The 23,269-nt window shown below is 36.4% G+C and overlaps 1 protein-coding gene across 4 annotated transcripts in view; it reads left to right on the top strand.

Moving 5' to 3' along the window:
* Fgf13 (fibroblast growth factor 13) overlaps positions 1 to 23,269 on the top strand; it is a 522,252-nt gene that overhangs the window by 124,081 nt on the left and 374,902 nt on the right. The window contains exons 1-2 of one of the 4 annotated variants that reach the window (XM_077793716.1): positions 14,830 to 14,858; positions 17,047 to 17,080. The exons of the other annotated variants lie outside the window; for them this stretch is intronic. The gene's annotated coding sequence lies outside the window, so the exon portion shown is untranslated. Of the gene's footprint in view, positions 1 to 14,829; positions 14,859 to 17,046; positions 17,081 to 23,269 lie in introns of those variants that run through there. 4 annotated transcript variants of the gene reach the window in all.

Consider the following 23,269-nt stretch of genomic DNA (forward strand, 5'->3'; position numbering starts at 1 on the left):
TAAAAGCTTACAAAACCCTTGAGAGTCTGTAGGAGGGGAGGAAAACATATTGCTTCCTTTCTTAGGACTTAAGTTTTCTGGTCTAATAATCTGGGAGGAGGTGTTGCAATGTTGGATTTTAAAGTTTTGAGGTCCTGGTTAGCTCCAGGATTCTATGACCCAACTTTCCAAGAAGGGTTTGTACAACTATAATTTCTGCTTGGAAAACCAAATCATTTCCTCTGCATCATGGGCTTGGGCTTGTGCTACTTTGATTGTTGGATATGGGCAGAGACCAAGGGATAAACTGTCTTTTTAAAAAAATTTTGCCCTCAGAAACCCCAGATCTCCTAATATTTCCAGAGCCTCTCTAATTTTTGACCCTGAAAACCAAGGCAGTATAATCATTGTGAATCTGCCTGACACAGTTGTCATGCACATTTAACTTTGGGTACAGTGCCTGGTACATAATTAGAACTCAATGAAGCTTTGCTATTTTTTATATCATTAATAATTACTTTCCAGTAAAACAGACCTGACTTCACATATTAGTTTTGTCACATATTTGTGGTGTGACTATTGATACCAGTTTCTTATCTATGGGAACCTTCTCTACGGACTTATACAGCAGATACATTGCTAATATCATATAAATTATTTCATGCAAAACTGCTTACTGTGATCATGGTATGTGACACATAATAGCTCAATTCTTAGCCATTATTATTATTATTATTATTATTAAGTGAATTATTGGAGTACAGGAAGTTAATAAAGTTATTCAAAAGTCAACTTAAAATGCCTACTATACATGAGAGCCATAAAAACCACTGTCATAATAATAATATCAAAGGCAATGTTTCTATTACCTGTCACTAACATTTATTGAGCACTCTCTCTGCTGTAGGCAATTGAAGAGCTCTCCACATATCATTTCATTAGATCCTTAAGAACAAGTGTAGTAAATGAATATTATCATTATCCTTAGTTTATAAACAATGAGAGCATGCCCTAGAGAAGTTGAGGAGATTGCATGATGGTTCTTCAGGATTTGAGCACAGATGAAGAAACTGAGTCAGACAAAACTTACCAGTGGCAGAAGCAAAATTTGAGTCCATGTCTTTGTCACTAAAACTAATCAATTCCATCAGCTCACAACCATCACATGGAATGAGTAATGTAGACATCTACATGGACATGAACAGGGCATCAAAAGCACTTTTTCACTGCTTCATGAGAGTTCAGGTGGGTATTAGATGTAGACATAGTGACAAGGAAGTCTAAATATTTAAAGATCTTATAACAGTAGTACTATTTTTTGATTCAATTCAACTATTTTAAAGAGCTGTAGTCTAGAGGCTTTCAACTTTGATTTATTTTGAAATAAATTATATTGCACTGTCAGAGTGTATGAGCCACTTGCTGCCCAGTGTGCTAGGACTCCCCCGGGGGTGCTTCAGCCACTTGTCTTGAAGCTGCTCCATGGTCTTGTTCCTCCATAGTGCCATGCATGCATGTGAATACATATATATACACAGAATGGAATTTCCATTGGGGTTTTATCATAACCTGGCCAATCCCTGTCTTGGCCTGTTCAGGCTGCTCTAATGAAATACCACATACTGGGTGGGCAGCTTATAAACAACAGAACCTTATATCTCACATTTCAAGAGGCTAGGAAGTTCAAGATCAAGATCCAGATGGGATGGCACATAGATGATTCCTTCTCATTGTATCCTCACATGGAAATGGGGATGAGGGAATTTGATGTGTCTTTTTTTTTATGAGGGTGCTAATCCCCTTCATGAGGGCAGAGCTTTCATGACTTAGTAACTTTGCAGAGTACCCACCTCCAAATGCTGTCACCTTAGGGGCTAGGATTTCAATATATGAGTTTTGGGGAGACACAAACATTCAGACCACAGCACCACCATGGGTATATTTTCTCCAAACATGTGTCATTGTAAGAAAGATATTTGTAAAAATCATAGCAGTTGTTCAGCCTTCTAATTTTATGATTAGATTGCCGAGTCTGATAGGGCACATGTTATTGGCATTTCCTTTGAAGTTTGATATAGTGACCAAATTTATTATCAGGGTTTTTCTTTAGGGGAGGGGGGAGTGTTTTGTCTCAGTAATGCTGACTGAATCATACTGTAGCTGATTTTGTTAAATCTGCCTAGGAAAACTTTGTAGGTTATTTCCTTGCATTAACATCCCCACCATCAAATTAACTTTAGCTCTAAATTTATGTGCATTGATCAGGATATATTAACAAATAGGTCTCCCCATCTCTATTTCCTGCTCAAGTTACTACTTGGTATGTCATCATTGACTCTGCTAGGTTGGTGATCAGGGTTGGAATTTTTTTTGTGTGTGTGTGTGTGTGTGTGTATGTGTGTGTGTTAGGGAGTAAACCTCTGAAGGCTGGCATGTAGATTCAAATCAGATCATTCCTTCTGAATGTATCTGAATATTCACAATGCCAGAGCTTCCCAGGTTGTATTGAAAACTTGCCATTTTACAGAAATGGCACACTTCAACTCAGACTACAAATGGCTATATGGAGATGTTACAAAAGTACAAATTTATACCATGTAACTTAACAAGATGTTCCAGAAACTCATTGCAGCCCCCCTCATGCCAATGCTCCTTTAATTTCAAAGAGCAGGTCACTAGCAACCATATAGTCCAACTGTGGAGTACACACATTCAAGAGCCATTTGATCATATGCCTTCTCAGAAATTAATGTGTACAAAGCACAAGTAAGGTATAATTTTCTTGGCTGTGAATGGAAAGATTTTGTCCCTCAAATAAATGATCTAACTGGTTATGGAGTCAAGGCAGTGTAAAAAGTACAGATACAGAAACTGCTGTGTTAATGACAGTATTTTCGAGACCCAGGTGCAACCCCAATCTTCAGCTTTCCCAGGGATAAAATGGTAGATACAAGAAGGTGTGGAGCATTACTAAGTTAATCCACAATACATCACGTCCTTCCCACAACGGAATTAACTGTATCAAACAAAGATAAATTTGTTCATTGCAAGTACCAAAACATATGGTTAATGCAAAGTATATAAAAAAATTGAGTGCACAAAGTAAATCCTGGATAATGACAGGAAACATACAATCAAACATTAAATATTTAAAAATAATTTTAAAGAGTCCCAGAAAATTAAATGAAGACAAGATGAGTCACACGTTATTGTGAAAAGAACACTGTACAAGCACACTTAAATTCTAAATCTGGTTTTGTAATTTCCTTATGTGTTCAAGTCTTTCTGACCTCAATTTTCTGTTCTGTAAAACAAAGTAGCTAAACTGTCTTTTAGTTCTAATATGCTGTAAATATTATGTCATAATGAAAACTGCACAATAGTTAATATACATTTATTTCCTCCAAACAAAATGAAAAGAATTCTTTAAAATTTTGATCTATTTGTGGAGAATATTTACATGTTGGACACACAAAAACCAAAAAGGCAATGTTTTTACACCCATAATAAAGTTACCTGCACTCAGCGTCCATAGCTTAATTTTTATGTTTTCTTTGAGGCAAAATTCACACAACATGTAATTAACCATTTTTAAATATGCAGATTCAGTAGTATTTAGTATGTTCACAATGCTGTGCAACATTAGCTCTATCTTGTTCCAGAATATTTTCATCTTGCCAAGATGAAATCATATTTTTTATTGGATTTTGCTTCTTTTGCTGCTCTTTGAGTTCTTTATATATTCTGGATATTAATCCTTTGTCAGATGAATAACTGGCAAAAAATTTGTCCCTTTCTGTAATTGTCTCTTCACTCTGTTGATTCCTTACTTTGCTGGGCAATAGCTTTTTAGTTTGTGTAATCCCATTTGTCAATTATTGCTTTTGTCTCCTGAGTTATTATATTCCTATTCAGAGAATCATTGCCTCTGCCATTATCTTAGAGTGTTTATCTTTTTTTAATATCTTTATTTCTTTTTATGTTGTGCCAAGGACTGAACCCAGTACTTCACACATGCAAGGCTGGCACTCTACCACTGAGCTACAACCCCAGCCCGAGTGTTTATATTATGTTTTCTTCTAGTAGTTTCAAAGTTCAGGTATTTCATCCATTTTGATTTGATTTTTGTACATAATCAGAGAAAGGGTCTAGGTTCAGTCTTCGGTATGTAGATATTTAGTTTTCCCAGGACCATTTGTTAACTAGACTCCCCTTTCTTCAAGGTATGTTTTTGGCACCTTTGCCAAGAAAGTTTTTGTAGATGTGTGGGTTTATTTCTGGGTCCTATTTCATTCCTCTACATGTCTGTTTTTTATGCCAAGACCACGCTGTTTTTGTTCCTATGTCTCTGTAATTTGTTTTGAAATCAGGTATTGTGAAACCTCCAGCATCATTCTTTTTCCTCAGGATTGCTTTGTCTCTTTTGGGCCTTTTGTGCTTCCATATGAATTTTAGAAATGTTTTTTCCTAAGTTTTTCAAGAATGTCATTGTTAATTTGATGGGATTACTTTGACTATGAAGATCACTTTTGGTCATATAGCCATTTAACAATATTAATTCTCTCAATTCATGAACATGGGAGATCTTTCCATCTATAGTCTTCGATTTCTTACTTCAGGGTATTATAATTTTCATAGTAGAGGTCTTTCACTTTCTTGGTTAGGGTCATTCCAGGGTATTTTAAAAATATTTTTGTAGTTGTAGATGGACAGAATACCTTTAATTTATTTATTTTTATGAGGTGCTAAGGATTGAACCCAGTGCTTCACACGTGCTAGGCAAGTGTTCTGCCATTGAGCTACAATCCCAGCCCCAATCTACAGTATTTTTAGGCTATTGAGCATGGGATTGCTTTCCTGTTTTCTTTCTCAGTGAGTTCATTATTGGTATATTAAAAAAATACTGACTTGTGTATGTTGATTTTGTATTTTGCTACATTGCTGGATTTCTTTATCAGTTCTGAGAGGTTTCTGGTGGAGTTTTTAGAGTTTTTAAAGTATAGAATCATATCATCTGCAAACAGGGTTAATTTGACTCATGTTTATAGCAGCACAGCTCACAATAGCCAAGTTCTGGAATCAGCCTAGGTACTCATCACATAGATAAAGAGTTGGGTGCAGTGGCACATGTGTGTAATCCCAGTGGCTGGGTAGACTGAGGCAGAAGGATTGCAAATTCAAAGCCAGCCTCAGAAACTTATCGACCACCTAAGTAACATACAAAGATACTGCCTCAAAATTAAAAATGAAAAGGCCTAGGGATGTGGCTTACTGGTGAAGCAACCCTGGGCTCAATCCCCAGTACCCAAAACAAAACAAAACAAACAAAAACAAAACCTAGATAAAGAAAATATGGTATATACACACTATGATGTATTATTCAGCTGTAAAGAATTAAATCCTGTATTTTCAGGAAAACAGATGGAAATAAAGAAAATCACACTAAACAAAATAAACCAGACATAGAAAGACAAGTATCACATATTTACTTTCATATGTGGAAAAAAAAAAAAACATGACCTGAAAGTTAGAAGACGGACTATTATAGAATGGGAAGGGAAACTGGAGAGGGGGAAGAGTAGAAGTCAATAGAGCATAGAAGGGAAGGTGCATCTGATCAAAGCATGAAAAATATATTTCCATACATATATATAAAAATATCTCCATGAAACCAATTAATTTGTACAATTACTATGTTTTAATAATTATAATAAAAAGGAAATTCATTCAAATTTGTAATTGCATACACATTTATGCAGTTACTCCACACTCCTCCCTTCCTGCAGAATGGCAAAATTTTAAAAATGTACTTTCTGCTTTTGTCTCTTTGACAATGTAAATTTGAAGGACAGAAGTAGGTGCCTATCCTTTTCAGGAGGCTCAAGGCTCACTGAAACTAGCATATCAGCCTCTGAAAATAATTTTTAGCTCTTTTGAGAGAATTGATGGTTTAGGGCTAGGGACCCTGTCTGTCATAACATCAAACAAATACAAGTTCATTGTTTACAACAAATCATAGAAACATAATTCAGCTAATTCTAAGGAAAAAGTAAAAATCATCAAAATTTCTGTTATCCTGAGAGAATCACCAGTTAGTGTAATGTCTTTGGGAATTTTCTATGCATTTTAACATAATTTAATATGTTTTCAAAATTGAGATCATGTGGTATTTGCTTGTAAAACATGTTTGTTAAAATTAATACAAGATAAGTTTATAAAGTATAAAATGGAATATCTTTTCCCAAACCTTATTTTTTTCAAATATATGTTTTGAACATTGGATTCAGTTATTTTTTTAACTTCATTTTATTTATTTATATGTGGTGCTGAGGATGGAACCCAGGGTCTTGCACGTGCAAGGCGAGCACCCCATCGCTGAGCTGTAACCCCAGCCCTAGATTCAGCTATTTTGCAAACACACTTTGTTGGCTCTTCTTATTTCACCAGCATTTCTGTATTCATTATTTTATTTAATACTACTAGTGTCTAATAGCTAGTACTTATTATACACTCATGCATAATAAATGTATTATGTATCAGTTACTGTACTATGTATTTTAGATAAAAGTATCTTATTCAGCCCTAGTTTAATGAATTATTATCTTTATTTTAGAAATGGAGAGAATAAAGAGGCTCAGAACAATTTGTAAATTGCCCAAAGTGTAATAAATGGAAGAGACAAAATTTTACTTTGCTCTTTTGGACTTAAAATTTATGATGCTTTCTAGTATATCATAAATCCTCTTGAAATTACGATATTCCAAGGCTACACACGGGTGAGGGATTTAAATTCCACACCAATTATTTTGAAAAGATATATTAATAAGGAATCAACATGGTGTTCATAGACTGGGCCCCTTTCTTTCCCCATCCAGGATGACTTCCTCTGAGATGCCTGCCTGTGGCTAAATTCTGAGGAACTGTGTGCTGCCTGCCATCTTGGATTCTTTCCCAAAGTAGAACAAGAGTGACTGGCCTGACATGACCAGGTGTGATTTATGGAAGTTCAAAAGGTGCCAGGAGCAGAGATTGGGAGAAGTTCATTTGCATTAAGAGTCACTGTGAATTAGGTTCTGGGGCCAAGTGCTCAAATGAATTCATCATTAAAGAGCCAGTAAAATTTATTAAAGGACAAATTGGCTTTACTTCATTGGACTGTTTCATTCTGTGCTAAGGAACAAATTATAGTTTGTGCTGATCATTTTCCAGGAAAAAGAAACTGTAAAATGAGACGTAACATTATCATTAGTTTCCCAAGGACAATATCTTCCTAGGAATAAGGTGGAGGCTATGAGGAAGCAGCTAAGCTTCCATTCAGAGACTGAAATAATTTTGGCACTGGAAGTCTGTGACTGTTTTCAAGGACATCTGCTAAATCCCTAAACTGTGTCCTGGTTGGCCCTAATATTTGGTGGCTCCACTGACCCAGATTACAGTGCCAAACTGGTGACTGCAATGATTATGGACTACAGAGGTCAGAACTGCAAAGATCCTTGGAGACCATGGAAGTTACCAACTCCCTTCATTGACTGGTAGGGAAACCAAGGCCCAGACAGGGAATGGGACTTGTCCAATGTGTCCACACTGGGACCTGAGAGAGTATTAAGAGATTAGTAGTCACATCTGCTTTCCTTAGTATAGTCATAGTCACTTATGCCATGTAGAGCTAAATTATTTTGTCTTCATGATTTGTTTCTCCTTCCCTACCCTCCTCCCTTCCCCTACTTTTCCTCCTCTTTCATTTTGTTCTTCTCCATTATCATATTCATAATAACTTCTCTGTTATAAATCATGTGTGCTATTGAATTAATAAGTTGCTATTACATCAGTGATTTCATTGGATCCTTTTTTTTATAGTGGCCACAGTGCCCAGAAACTTCATCTTCCCCTCAGATGGAAAGTGCAAGTCAACAGACATTCCCCATTGAGACTGACTTGCTTCTGGAGCACCATGTAGATGGTGTACAGAGCTTCAAATTTCCTCTCTGGGATCTCTCTGTAGGTGTTGAAGGTTGGAACTTTCTCAGGTGCATCCCCAGCCTCAGTGGTGAGAAAGGAAGGAAGTCCAGAAGCTTTCCTGTCACTGGATCCAGATCCTAAATAGAATTTTCCTTGATAAGCATGCTTCCTATATTCACTGGCCAGCCCTCCTATGTGGTTGAAATGTCAGTCACTGATGCTGTTTTTAGCCAAGGCCAGGTTATGTACAGGCGGCATCATTTATATGGATGCCCAGGGAATTCCTCCCTGAAGAGCATTACCTTTTAATATCCTAGCTTCCTGGTACATTGAGTTTCTCTCTAAAAGATGTGAGGGAGCGGGAAGGAAGGAAATCTAAGCATGAAAATGGGAATTTCACACACCGTGAGAAGTTTGTTTTTCTTTCCTTCATGCATCTTTTCATTCATTCCGCTGACATTCATTGAGTGTATGATAATTGTCCAGCACTACTTTAGGCTCAGGGTGCAACATTATCCTTAAGGGATTTATATTCTAATGAGGGAGATAGTAACCAAATAGACAGATATTAAATTATTGAGTAATTGCTATGTCATGATGCTAGGAAAAGAAATAAACAAAGCAGTTATATTAATTTCCTATGACTACCATAACACACTACCACAAACCAAGTGGCTTAAAACAATGGAATTTTTTTTTGTCATAGGTCTGGAGGCTGGAAATCGGAAACTAAAGTGTCATTAGGACCACATTCCCTCTCAAGGCTCCAGGAAATCCTTTGTTGTCTATTCCAGCTTCTCATAGCTACTGGCATCCTTTATATTCCATGGTTTATACCTGGATCATTCCAGTCTCTTGCTCTATCTTCACATGGGCGTCTCTGTATGTTTATCTTCTTCTCTTCTTATAAGGACACCAGTCATTGGATTTAGGGTGCATGCTTATCTAGTACAACCTCCTTTAATTTGATTCATCTTATTTTCTAAAATAAGATCATATTCTGAAGTTCTGGGTGAACATGAATTTTGGATTAGGGGTACGGTATTCAGTCCACTATAGCCATGGAAAGAGAAGAAAAGTGAAGTCTGTTCTTTTAGATAAAGTAATCAGGAAAGATCTTTCTGAGGAGTGAATATTTGAGGAAATAATCAAGGGAAATGAGGTGACAAGCTATGAGAATTCCTGGGGAAGAGTGTTCTAGACAGTGGGAATATGAAGTGCAGTGGTTATGAGACTGAATTGTGCTTTGTGTACTAGAAGAAGAACAAAAATATCAGCACCATTGGAGTGCAATGGGAAGGACTAGAGGAAAGTGATAGGAAATGAGGTCAGAGAAGCAGCCAGGGATCAGATGATACAGGTGCTTGAAGCTCATGGAAAATAATCTGTATTTTATTCCAGAGGCAGAGGGAAGACCTTGGAAATCTTTGAGCAGGAGATTGATATAATCTAACCTTAATTGAAAACAATCACTCAATAATGTATGAAAAATGATCTAGGGGAAAGAGTAGAAACCCAGAGCAAATTTGGAGATTATTATAGAAATCTATGTGGTAATAGAGCTGATCAAAATTGTCATATTAGAAAATAATCATTTGAAAATTGAGATGAATTTAATGAAAGGGCTGGGGCTGTGGCTCTGTGGTAGAGTGCTTGCTTAGCATGTGTGAGGCACTGGGTTCAATTCTCAGCACCACATATAAATAAATAAATAAATTAAATAAAGGTCCATCAACAACTAAAATATATTTTTATAAAAGAAAGAATTTAATGGAAGAGATAGGAGAAAGAGAGAGAGAGAGAGAGAGAGAGAGAGAGAGGTGTGAATCAAGAATGGCTGCAAATCTTCCCGTCTAAGCAACACTGTGAATAGCTGTGTGGTTTATTGATACAGAGAACAATATATAAGATTGAAGGTAACAATATATAAGATTGAAGTTCAGGGCTGGGTTTGTGGCTCAGTGGTAGAGCACTTGCCTAGTACACGTGAAGCCCTAGGTTCGGTTCTCAGCACTGCATATAAATAAAGGTCTATGAACAACTAAAAAATTATTAAAGTTCACAGGAGAAAAGGAGGGCTGCAGAATTTAAATTTGGAAGTCAGCAGTGAGAGGGGACTGGATGAGTTTATAACTGAATTAGATGTAAAAGTGATGAAGATCAAGCTTTGGATTCCAAGGCATTCCAGGATTAAAAGGCCAGTTTATAAGGAGTGGATACTGCTGATGATGGAAAATCAAGAGAGTGAGATATCCCACAAACAAAATATTTCAAGGGTGAAGGACTAATCAACCCCATGAATGTTGCAGAGTTGAGTCATATAAAGAGAAAATTTTTCTCCCCAATGTGAAAACAGGGAGGTTGCAGATGATGTTGACCAGAGAATTTCTAGTGGAGTAGTGAGAATGAAAGACTACTTGGTAGATGTGGGAGTGTAGGCATTTCAAAATAGAGTGAGAAGCTATGAATTGGAGCAGTTAGTATGGATGGACCAAATCTTCCAAGGAGTTATTCTCTAAAGTGGAAGGGAATCATTAGTGTGGTAGCTGGAGGAAGGGAATACATGGTTGAGGAATAGCTTTATTGTTTTAAGGGTGGGAATTATAGTATGCTGAGCATGGTACAGTGGTATGGACATGAGTGGGAATAATTACAAGAGCAAAGTCTTCAGAGTAGCTAAGGAAGGATGGGAACTGATGTATTTTACAAATGGTGGTAGGTGTGCTGATGGGAAGGATGTGGGCTTTCTCTTCAAATTGCTTCCGTATTCTCATGAAATGGAAAGCCTGGTCATCAGCTGAGAACAGGAAAGGGAAAGGATAATTTGAGGTGTGAGTACACAAGAGACAGAATGAAACAGTTCTCTAAGAAAGTAGATGGCAGACAGCACTGTGGGCCCCCACCAAGGCTTGAGGTCATGAGTTTAAAGGAGAACAGGCAGCATGGTTGTGTACTTTTCCAGCCACAGTAAGCTTCCTGAGAGCAGGCATGGAGTCATTGGAGTTGGAATTAATCTGAACTGGAGTTTTGTCAGCATACGTGTATGATAAATGAGGAGCATGGAAATTGAGGGTGTATGCAGACCTCTTCCAGGATTCATCTCCTTCAACTTCCTTAATGATTCCTCCTTATTTTTTGTGTTCTGTTTCATTTTATGACTTTGCAGATAATATTTCAAAAAAGATATAGAGTAGGTCCTCCCTAGCTATAAACAGGTATGGGGAGGGGGGAGAGAGAGGAAATGGCAAAGCCCTAGAGGAACCATGTACATGTTAGCAAGAGAGATGGGCATCAAGCTTGTAGAATATTTAATATTAAAAACTTAATAGCAGGTATTTTGAGGAAAACTCACTATGAGTCTGTTTTTTAAAATTTTTTTGCAGTTGAAGTATGTCTATTTTGGTTAGTGTAAAAGCTTTACTGGTCTTTTGATGTTGATGATGATGATAATGATAATAGCACCAACGAAACATTTATTGAGTACTTACCATAAAGAAGGCACTTCACTTAGTGTTTGAGATACAGTAACTCATTTAATCCTCACAACAGTAATAGGGATTCAATACTATTACTCTCATTTTTAGATAAAGCCAGACAATTAATCCAATATGACATAGCTAATAATCTGCAGATCTAGGTTTTAAACCCTGAACTTTATGATTCACAGTCCACATTCCTAACCATTCCAGAATTGCCTTTCAGTTCCTAAGATTTCATTTGCTAAAGTTGGTGCACTCATTCATCTCTTTGTCCACTCACTTGAACTCTCCCAATGCCCCCTTTGTGCTAACTGAACATGTTAGTTGCTGGTTGGGGTGAAGGTATGCGTGGTGTTCAGCTGCAAGTCCTCCATCCATTTTGTGCATAGAAAATCTATAAGAGGCTAGAGGGAGAGCAATCTTTGTTCTGAAGACTTGTGTTCTAGGTTTTAGTGTATATTCTGATGCCTCCTCATATCTGAGACTTGGTTGAATCTTCTTGCTTTGCTGGTTCCATTGATAATAGGCTACCATCTTTCTGTTCCATGCTATCATTTTACCCCCAGCATCCCCATTCTTTTCTGTAAGTTTTGAACTCAGTCTGAGATCTGCTCACTTCACCAGGCTTGGCATGACAAATTGCCTTTTTATCATACTTAATGCCAGTGTGTAAAATAGGATATACTTTTTGCTCATATACTGCCACTCTCTCCTATATCTATCCAGATTCAAGAGACCTATTTCATCAACATAAAACCCGTAGAAGCCACACATGCTGGGAATCGGTCCTCCATATCAAAGCTGATCAGGATGGATTGACGAATTTTGTAGCTTGCATCTGTCCTAAGCAGCAAATTAGCTATGCTTGACTTCAGCTACTACATTTTTCCTGCTGTGAGCTTGCTCTACCCTTCTATGAAATGTATTTTGTAACAGTGCAGAAGAAATACACAAGATTGATTAAAGTTGGCAGAATTTGTGCATACTTCTGTAGTTATTACTGTAGTAGCTGCTTTAAAAGACCAAAAAATTCTATGATTTTGTCATTTTTTAATGCAGAATAATACTCCATAGTATATAAATGCCACATTTTTTTTATCCATTCATCTATTGAAGGGCATCTAGGCTGGTTCCACAGTCTTGCTATCGTGAATTGAGCTGCTATGAACATCGATGTAGCAGTGTCCCTGTAGCATGCTCTTGTTAGGGCTTTAGGGAATAGACCGAGAAGGGGAATAGCTGGGTCAAATGGTGGTTCCATTCCCAGCTTTCCAAGAAATCTCCATACTGCTTTCCAAATTGGCTGCACCAATTTGCAGTCCCACCAGCAATGAACAAGAGTGCCCTTTTCCCCACATCCTCTCCAGCACTTATTGTTGTTTGACTTCCTAATGGCTGCCAGTCTTACTGGAGTGAGATGGTATCTTAGGGTAGTTTTGATTTGCATTTCTCTGACTGCTAGCGATGGTGAGCATTTTTTCATGTACTTGTTGATTGATTGTATGTCCTCCTCTGAGAAGTGTCTATTCAGGTCCTTGGCCCATTTATTGATTGGGTTATTTGTTATCTTATTGTCTAATTTTTTGAGTTCTTTGTATATTCTGGTTATTAGGGCTCTATCTGAAGTGTGTGGAGTAAAGATTTGTTCCCAGGATGTAGGCTCCCTGTTTATCTCTCTTATTGTTTCTTTTGCTGAGAAAAAACTTTTTAGTTTGAGTAAGTCCCATTTGTTGATTCTATTTGTTAACTCTAGCGCTATGGGTGTCCTATTGAGGAATTTGGAGCCCGACCCCACAGCATGTAGGTCGTAGCCAACTTTTTCTTCTATCAGATGCCATGTCTCTGATTTAATATCAAGCTCCTTGATCCATTTTGAGTTAACTTTTGTGCACGGGGAGAGATAGGGATTCAAATGACAAAATCATAGAATTTGGAGGAAAATGGATGGCATTAGAGCAGATTATGCTAAGTGAAGCTAGTCAATCTTTAAAAAACAAATACCAAATGACTCCTTTGATATAAGGGGAGTAAACAAGGACAGGGTAGGGACGAAGAGCTTGAGAAGAAGATTTACATTAAACAGGGATGAGAGGTGGGAGGGAAAGGGAGTGAGAAGGGAAATTGCATGGAAATGGAAGGCGATCCTCAGGGTTATACAAAATGTCATATAAGAGGAAAGGAGGGGCAAGACAAGATAATACAAATGGAAGAAATGATTTACAGTAGAAGGGGTAGAGAAAGAAAAGGGGAGGGGAGGGGAGGGGAGGGGAGGGGTGGGGGGATAGTAGAGAATAGGACAGACAGCAGAATACATCAGACACTAGAAAGGCAATATGTCAAGCAATGGAAGGGAAACTGATATGATACAGCAATTTGTATATGGGGTAAAAGGGAGAGTTCATAATCCACGTGAATCAAACTGTGTAATATGATGTATTATGAACTATGTAATGTTATGAACGACCAATAAAAAAAAAAAAAAAATGGAAAAAAAAAAAAAAAAAAATAAAAAAATAAAAACAATTTTAACTAAAAAAAAAAAAAAAAAAAAAAAAAATAAAAGACCAAAAAAAAAATCCTTTAGCCAATTTTACTCCTCTATAAAGTTTCATTGAAACTTTAGTGGGCATATTTATGTGTAAATCGGATCAATTTCTGATGATAGTCCCTTCTTGTTAGTGTTTTGAAGTTCTGTTTGCCTGAGCAGATTGATTTGCCATTATGGGAAAATGTTTGAACTGAAAAAGTACTCTGAACTTTGTTCACTAATCTTATCAAAGAAAATAGAAGCAGAACATGTAGACAGCAACCTGCAAATTAAATTTACTTTTCCAATTCCAATGTATTTGATCTGCATTTATTATGGAACTGGGACAATAGTTGCTTCTTGGTTCTGCAATAACATTGATGTTTAGACTATTTCCCAATGTTTTTATAAATTCAGTGGGGAAAAGTATTGGACAGTTTAGCTGTGAATAATATCTATTCTTTAATATTAAGTTTAGGATATTGTATAGATTGTGTCATTGTCCTTATGGTCCCATCTCCGGAAATGGTAGAACTATCCTTGCTACACATAGTGGCTGTTAGGACAAGCTAATGGCAGAATGACAGAAGAAGTGTTAGCACACTTTCAGAGAAGACTCACATCCATCTGAGGGTCCAGTTACTTTTGCTTCACTCACAGGAATGGGTTGTTTCAAACAGTTTTATTCAAATTTGAATAATTTTGCTAATAGCCTGAACAGTCTGCCTGAAAGTGTGCATGTGCTCTCTCCCTCTCTCATTTTGATTATTCCCTAAATCACTATTAACTAGGAAATTGATTCAGAATCACTGTGAAAACTAAAGATACAAACAAAAATCCCACAGGCTTAAGCCCTGATACTAGAGATGCTGACTGAATATCTCAAGTAGATGGAAGACAGTGGCTAAAAGGAGGTAAGAAGGACTTTGGTCTGAATTCTTATTTTATCACTTGCTATTCATATGCTTTTGGGAAAGTCATTTATTCTCCCCAAATTTCCTTTCTTTCTTCAATTGTCCACTGGGAAACCTGTGCTTCTATAGGGTTTGGGAAAGAGTGAATGAGATAACGCATAGTGGCCATTACCTAGCTAAAAAAATAAAAAATCAACTTATTTTTGGAACCATGGATTTAACCCAGAGGTGCTTAACCACTGAGCCACATTCCCCAGCCCTTTTTATTTCTTATTTTGAGACAGGGCCTTGCTAGTTGCTGAGGCTGGCATTGAACTTGCGATACTCCTGCCTTAGCCTCCTGAACTGCTGTGATTACCGGCATATGCCACCACCGTGCCCAACAAGAATAACTACTCTTAAGAGGTTCTTATTCCATTTTTTATTTTATTTTTATCAATATGTATTAATTGTACATATTAATGGGGTGCACTGTAGTATTTCAGCACATGCACACAATGTGCATTGATCATTTCAGGGTAATTATCATTTTTCTCTCCACAAAACTTTTTCATGTTTGGAGACTTCAAACTCCTTCCTCCATGATTTTCATAAAATATATAATAGGTTGTTGTGACCTACAGTCACCCTACTGTTTTGTGGGACACTTTAACTGATTGCTTCTATCCATATTTTGGTACCAATTATCCAATGTTCTTTTATCTGCCCTCATTCCCCAACCCTTCTATTATTCACTATTGTACATTCAGGCTGATATTTTTGTAGCTTCCACCTATGAAAGAGAACATGTGGTACCTGTGTTTTTGTTAAAAGATGAATGTATGAGGCACCAATCTCAAGTCTATGTTCAGTGGCTAGTTCAGAGTCCATTCTATGCTACCACCTCATAAAAGTATGTTTGTGCGTGTGTGTGTATTAGATGTTTATTCTGTGTCTGGCACCGTGTTAGGGACTGGGGACATAGAGATCATGAAATAGGGTTCCTAAACCTTTAAATGGCGTTGCCTCTGCTCCATAATGAAGCAACACAGTATTTCCAAATTTACTGTAATAAAAAGTCCTATGTAATTCCAAGGTTGGTTTTATTTTAATAAACCTACATTTCTTCAAATAGAATTTTTGGTAAACTAATCAGTAACAACCACTCCATTGGCAATCTTTAGTTACATTCCAGTGGCTTTTAAAATGGAGATATATTTTATTAAGGCTCAACCAGCATTTATTGACTACTACAAGGGATCTGTTAAGTGGGAGGTTAGAGCCCACTAGAAAGTGGTGATGTCAATGTTGAATCAACACGAATTAAAGCTATGCCTTCCACACCAGTCAGCCCCACAATTTCCTGTAATTTTGCAGAACAATGAAATGATCCCAAATGCAGTTTGGGTGCAGTGACACAGGAAAGCATGTTCTGTAGTTCCTTAAATCTCCCCCTTCAGCTGGGCATGGTGACACATATTTGTAATCCCAGCAGTTTGAGAGGCTGAGGCAGGAGGATCGCAAGTTCAAAGACAGCTTCACCAACTTAACAAGACCCTATCTCTAGATGAAATAAGTAATAAAGGGCTGAGACATGGCTCAGGGGTTGAGGCCCCTGAGTTCAATACCTGATACCAACAACAACAAAACAAAACTAAAAAACATAGCCTCCCTCTTCGAATCTGAACATTTCAGAAAGAACACTTTCTTCTCTTCTCTGTCATTAAATAAATGCACCTATGCTATGTGCTGCTTTGTTTGTGGGGCTCTAGTGGGAGGTAGGCTTAATGTCCTCTGATACTTTTAGACAAATCTCAGAGGCATAGTCTGTCACATGTGCTGAGTTGCCTCACCACCCTCAAGCTATTAAGATCCCCCAAAGTTTCAAAAAGATCAGAGGATCATAAAATGGGGCACTGATTTTAAAAATGGAACTTTTCCTTTTCCTCAATTCCCAAGTGAGAGTCAGATTCCATCCTCAGTTAAGTGATCATAACTTAGAAATATTATGATAGCATGGAGCTGCATGTTATTCAGATTTCTTTTTAATGTTCTATTTCACTCATCAATGAGATGATAGAGGAGAAAACATCAGAACACTAAAATAAAAAAGTTACCACTCAATAATGTTGATTATTTAAGGCAAATTAATCTCTGTATTTATAGAATTTTCTGTGTTTCCTCCCCTCTTTTTACTTTTTCTTTTTAGGATCTAGTGAACGTGAAAGTCAAATACTGCAAAAGTAAGTAGCCAGGTATCCAAATGAGTGGAAATTGCACTTCTATACCAGTTTATTTATTCCAGTGATTGCACTGACTGTATTTGACCATATGATGATTAGGCCACATTCAGGTCACAAATTTCCATTTTACACTTTTTGGGTTTTCTAATCCAGAATGCACTAATGGCCTACAGAATGCTTCAGTGTTAGGTGACCAGAAAAGCCATTTATGTGATGTTTTTGCTAATGGGGAATTTTAAATGTAAGGGTAGCCTATCTGCAAGCATGAAGCTCTAAATGGCCAGCAAAGAGCATTGGTAGAATCATCAGAGAGAACCTTTTCTTATGGATAATGTTGGATGATTATTATTTATTCAAGCTATATAAATAAAGGTACCTGGAGAAATACACATACACATAATTTGCCATCAGGTTTGATATGGATAATTTAATGTAAAGGTATATACAGGTTTAAAAACCAAATTACCCATTCCAAACTAAGGGAAAATGGAAAACTAGGTAGGAAAACGGAGGCAGATTTAGCCTGTGGACAAATTGAGAACCTCTCTTTCTCCTCCAGTTCCCTCTTCCATCTAATTATTTGAGTGCCCCAGCCATTTTCAATGAAGTGAAGAGAGTGGACTCATAAGAGCATGGACTCTGAGTTATGGATATGGCAAACATTCATTACCTTCCCCATGATAGGCTTATGGGCATTTTGAAAGAGGACTCCATGGGAAAGACCATCCTTATTAGAAGGAACACGACCAGGGGTGGTGGCATTTTAGGTATTTGCAGAAAGCTGCTTTTACCACCTGTGAGGAAGGATTTCCTGGACAAGGAACACTTGCTAATGTGTATTTAGATGGAAGTGGGAATAGCCCCCCACTGAGCTACCAGTAATATCAGGCAGCACTTGTTGAGAGGAGCCCACTGGCCAGACAGGGAACAGAGGAACAGAGGAGTGGAGAGAAGCAGAGTGGGAAATTAGTGTGGGAAACAGGATGGAATAGGGATGGGTTGAATCCTTGAGTTAAAACCCTAGATCTACTATTTAATCAGTAATCTTTTTTGAACTTACTATCTAGTCAAAAAGAGAACCATTTAACAAGTAATTCATGTATTTACCAGATAGCTATTGACCTTAGCATGTTACAAACATGGTAGCTGCTATGAAGAAAAAGTACAGGGCTGGAGATATAGCTCAGTTGGTAGAGTGCTTGCCTCATGTGCACAAGGCCCCGAGTTCAGTCCCCAACACCAAAAAAAGAAAGAAAGAAAGAAAGAAAGAGTACATATTAACATATTATGGGAGACCCAGCCTCATCTGGTACATCAGTGAACCTCATTGATGGAACTTCACATCCTGAGAAAGTAAACTTGAGTTGATACATGAAGAATTAATATGAAGGGACAAGAACGATTATTTAGGCAATGATGTGTAAAGGAAACATTTCTGAAAGAGGGAAGAGCAGACTCAAAAATTGTAAGGCATAAGAAGAAATTATAGTAGGTTCTAGAGCACAGCAATGAGGGACAAAGTGTCAAAAACTGAGGTTGAGGAGATAAGAAGGTTGGAGCCTTGCAGGCCTATCTATCCTTGGTAAAGAACTTGAACATTAGTATAAGAACAATGGGAATCCCTTGGCAGGTTTTATGTAGAGGGATTATTTGGAAGTATAAAGTGGAAATAGAGTAAAACTGGAGCCATATTGGAGGCAGGTGAACTATTTAGGCAGCTGTTGACAAGTATGCTGGACAAGGCATGGTGGTAGCTTGGTCTAGGATGGAAGTAAGACAAAAATGGATGGATTGTGTGATCTTGGGCAAATTGTCTCACTTCTCTGAACCGAATTAGGCTTCTGGTTTAACTTAATGTTGAGCTTAGCTTAATGAATTAAGAGATGCTGTGCTTTATTGCTCAGATTATCTGCTATATGTAACCTCCTTTTAGGTGTCAACTGTTCAACAAACACATTCTGTCTACACGTGATTTATGAGAGGAAGATAGAGCTAGCTTGGAGTCTTCAGATTTTCTTCAGGATTTTATTAAGTGCAGCCCTACAGGCTGGTGGTCTGAATGAGTTGTACATTTTTGTGATAAAAATTGGCTTTGAAATGAATACAAGAACATTGATGTGATACCACACATTATTCCTCTCATCCTGGAGTACTCAACAAAAGGACCAACAGAATTCTCCCAAGCATACAGCAGCAATTAAACACAAATACACTTTTTTCTAAAACTGACAAGAGTAAAGAGAATTTCAGTGCCATCTATCTGACAAAAGACAGCCCAGGGACTACGTTTTGTTCTGAGAGTTACAGACACTTCCAACCAGAATTAAAAAGAAAGTGCTATTCAGAGTTTTAGCATCTTCCCTCAAACCTTTTAAACTTGATAAACATTTCTTGCCCACTCATCACACCAAAACCTGTAATAATTTTACACACTTTCCAATTGGGATAGGAAACAATTGTTCACTCTGTGAGTGAAGATTTTGATTCTGGGTGCCCAAACAACATTCCCAGTGGAGAGGAGGAAAACACTGCAACTAGACACATGTGTCTTTCAAATGGTTTAGTTCCATTTGATTTCTGTTAGTTGAGAAACAATAAAAAGTGTTTTAACATATGTATTTTGAGATGATAAATTTGGGTGTATAGCCTTATATTGACCTATAAAGACAATTTGACATGAAAAATAGAGGAATTTTGTGACTAACAGACCTTTGACAAAAGTACCCTCACAGGATGCAATTATACTGGAAATTGATTAAAACACATAAAGAATGTATGAGATGCAACAAACAGTGAGGACCAGTGCTTTTGATAAACCAAGTGTAAATTTAAGCATGGACTAAAGAAAACAAAATAATCAGTATATTGAGAAGGGTAAAATAAGTTGGGTAAGAAATTCTGGAAATTCTGGACAGAAATAGCATGTAAGATGGAGTGGAGTAATAGGATTTAAAAAATTCTAAGTCCTTGCATTGTTCAGAAGGAGAATATAGATGCTGATTAACTTCACACTTTTAAAAGTCAAGTATCATGTAAGAAGGTTATCAGTACTACCAAGTGAATGGCAATTACATGTAAAGCCTTCAAACCAATAGAAGACATAAAAGAAAACAGGGAAAATTCTTTCAATAAAATGATAGCAGAGAAATAGACTCAATATGGCAAATATAAAATTAAAAATTGTGTGGTGGAAATAATCATTAATTATAATAAATGTAAATTACCTGGTTAAAGATAAATATTCTTAGACTGACTTCATGAAGAACTCATCCCTATGCTTATTATACTAAGCACTACAAAAACACAATGACAACAAAATGGGAAGTTTATAGACGAAAAAGTAAGTACCAGGTAAACATTAACTTTAAAAAGCTAGTTGAGACAATGTCTGACTAAATATATATTAATGACAAAGGCATCATTAATAATAAGAATATTAGTTAACAATAAAAGGAATAATTCCACACATAAAGTAAGCATCTTTTACCTGATCCATCTAATGATATATATTCAAATATATGAAGTAAACATTTGTAGAATCATAAGGGGAAGGTGACAAATATACAATCATAGTGTGTGATTTAAACCCTCAGTGATGATAAACTGATGGATCAAACAAACAAATATTTAGAATGCAGAAAATTTGGGTAACACAATGGTGAAACTAGATCCAAAGGACATGTATAGAACCTGCATCCAATTATCAGAGAATAAAAGTGTTTTCTAACAAATAGGAAACATGTACTAAAATTGAAATTGAAAAGAAATCTCTAGTATCAGAAATCTAGCATCATATAGACCAGATTGTTTGAGAAAAAATGATACAGAGTGTGAAACTGATAAGTATAAACTACATTAAAGAAGGAAACAAAACTGAACTGTAATCTCAATAGGTACATAGGTGATTCAATAAACATTTATGATTAAAAACAAAAATCTACCTAACAAACAAGAAATTGATCCTTCACCTGAAAAAGATAATCTGCCAAAACCCTATAACAAATATTATGCTTAAGGGTGAAATATTAGACACCCAGATGTCCCTTTTAAGTTCGGAAGACTGACAAGAAAACTAATGATTACCATTTTTATTTTGCATTATAAATGATTTAACTGGGAAAAGATAAATATAAGGGCAAAATATGTATTGATTTTTCAAAAATGGCATGATTATCTACAAAGATAATGTAAGAGAATATGTAGACAGACTAATAGAACTAATATAGAGTTCAACAAGTCTTCAGAGCATATGATCAATATATAAAAATCAATAGTACTCTACAACAGTAAGAACCAAGAAAAAAATGTTTTAAAAGACAGTTCTCACAACCAATATGGCACCCATGATTTGCATTAATGTCTCTTCTCCTCTCACTTTTCATATTATTTTGGGTCTTAAGTGGTTTTGTAAAAATTAATGGTACTCTTTACCTCCAACTACTACAATATGCTTGGGCTGTGAGATTTTCCCTTCCTTTCTTTTAGGTCCTCAAAATAGAAATTAACTGGTTTAATTAAACAAAAACAAATGAAGATGAACAGGATTCTTGGGAAGGACTTAGAAAATATTCCTCTGCAGTAGTTCCTATTCCTCATTCAGAGTGGCTTTAAAATTGAATGTTAAAGTGTTAACAGTGATTCTTCTGGTACCAGCTTATTAAAAATTTAATTCATTTTTATTTTACCTAAATAAAGGATACAACATCCCTTAGGAAAATGTGTTGCTTCCCTTGAGTGTATTCAAGCAAGAAATTCACCTAATTACTTTTCTTTTTAACCAGTCGCATTGAAGAAGTTGAAGGTAAATATAAATGGAGAGATATCCCATGTTCGTAGATTGAGAGAATTAATATTGTTAAAACTCTTCATACAACCCAAAGTGATCAAAAGATTTAGTCCAGTCAGTATCAAAGTACCAATGACATTATTCACAGAAAAAATCATGTAATTTGTATGGAATCATAAAATACCCAGAATAATCAAACAATCCTAAAAAAGATGGTGGCATCACACTGTCTGACTTCAAAATATACTACAAAGCTATAGTAATCCAAACAGCACCTGTATTTATCCCAGACATAGACAAATTAAGTACAGTAAAGAGCCCAGGAAAAATTCCACATATGTATAGCCAACTTATTTTCTTCAGAGGTACAAAGAATTCATAGTTGGAAAAGGACAGTCTCTTTAATAAACGGTGCTGGGAAAACTGAACATCTACAAGCAAAAGAATTAAATTAAGTCCTCACCTCATACTACATACAAAAATCAACTCATGATAGATTTAGGACTTACATATAAGAACCAAAATTATGAAACTATCAGAAGAAAAAATAGGGGGGAAATCTCCAGGACATTCATGTGCACAATGTTTTTTTTTTTTTAATATGACCCACCCTGAAAAAAAAAACACAGATAAAAAAGCAAAAAATAGACAAATAAGTGTACATCAAACTAAAAAGCTTCTGCTAAGCAAAGGAAACAGGGAAGAACACATACACATGGCCATTAGGTATATGAAGAATGCTCAGCATCACTAATCACTATGGGAATGCAAGACAAAAACACAATATCACCTCACTGCAATTAGAATGGCTGTTATAAAAAATGTTAACAGGTGTGGATTAGAATGTAGAGAAAGGGGAACTCTCAGACACTGTTGGTGTGAGTGTAAATTAGTACAGTCATTATGGAAAATAGGATGGAGGTTACTCCACAAATTAAAAGCATTATATTATCCAACAATCCAACTACTGGTTGTATACCCAGAGGAAATGAAATCAATAACTGAAGATATATCTCCCCTCCATATTTATTACAGCATTATTAATAAAAATATAGCCAGATATGGGGCTGGGGTGGTGGCTTAGTGGTAGAGTACTCACCTAGCATGCATGAGGCACTGGGTTCTATCCTCGGCACCACATTAAAAAAAAACAAACAAACAAAACTAATGTATCCACCTAAAACTAAAGATACATACATAAATAAATATTTTAAAAAACAATAGCCAGATATGGATTCAATCTATCAATGTCTATCAACAAATGCTTGGAAAAAGAAAATATGATCTATATGCACAATGAAATATTATTCAGCCATTAAAAAGGAAATCCTGCCATTTGTGATAACATGGATAAACATGAAGGACATGTGTTAAATGAAATAAGCCAGGCAAAGAATGACAAA

Source organism: Urocitellus parryii, chromosome X (assembly GCF_045843805.1).
Source record: "Urocitellus parryii isolate mUroPar1 chromosome X, mUroPar1.hap1, whole genome shotgun sequence".
Taxonomy (NCBI): Eukaryota; Metazoa; Chordata; class Mammalia; order Rodentia; family Sciuridae; genus Urocitellus; species Urocitellus parryii.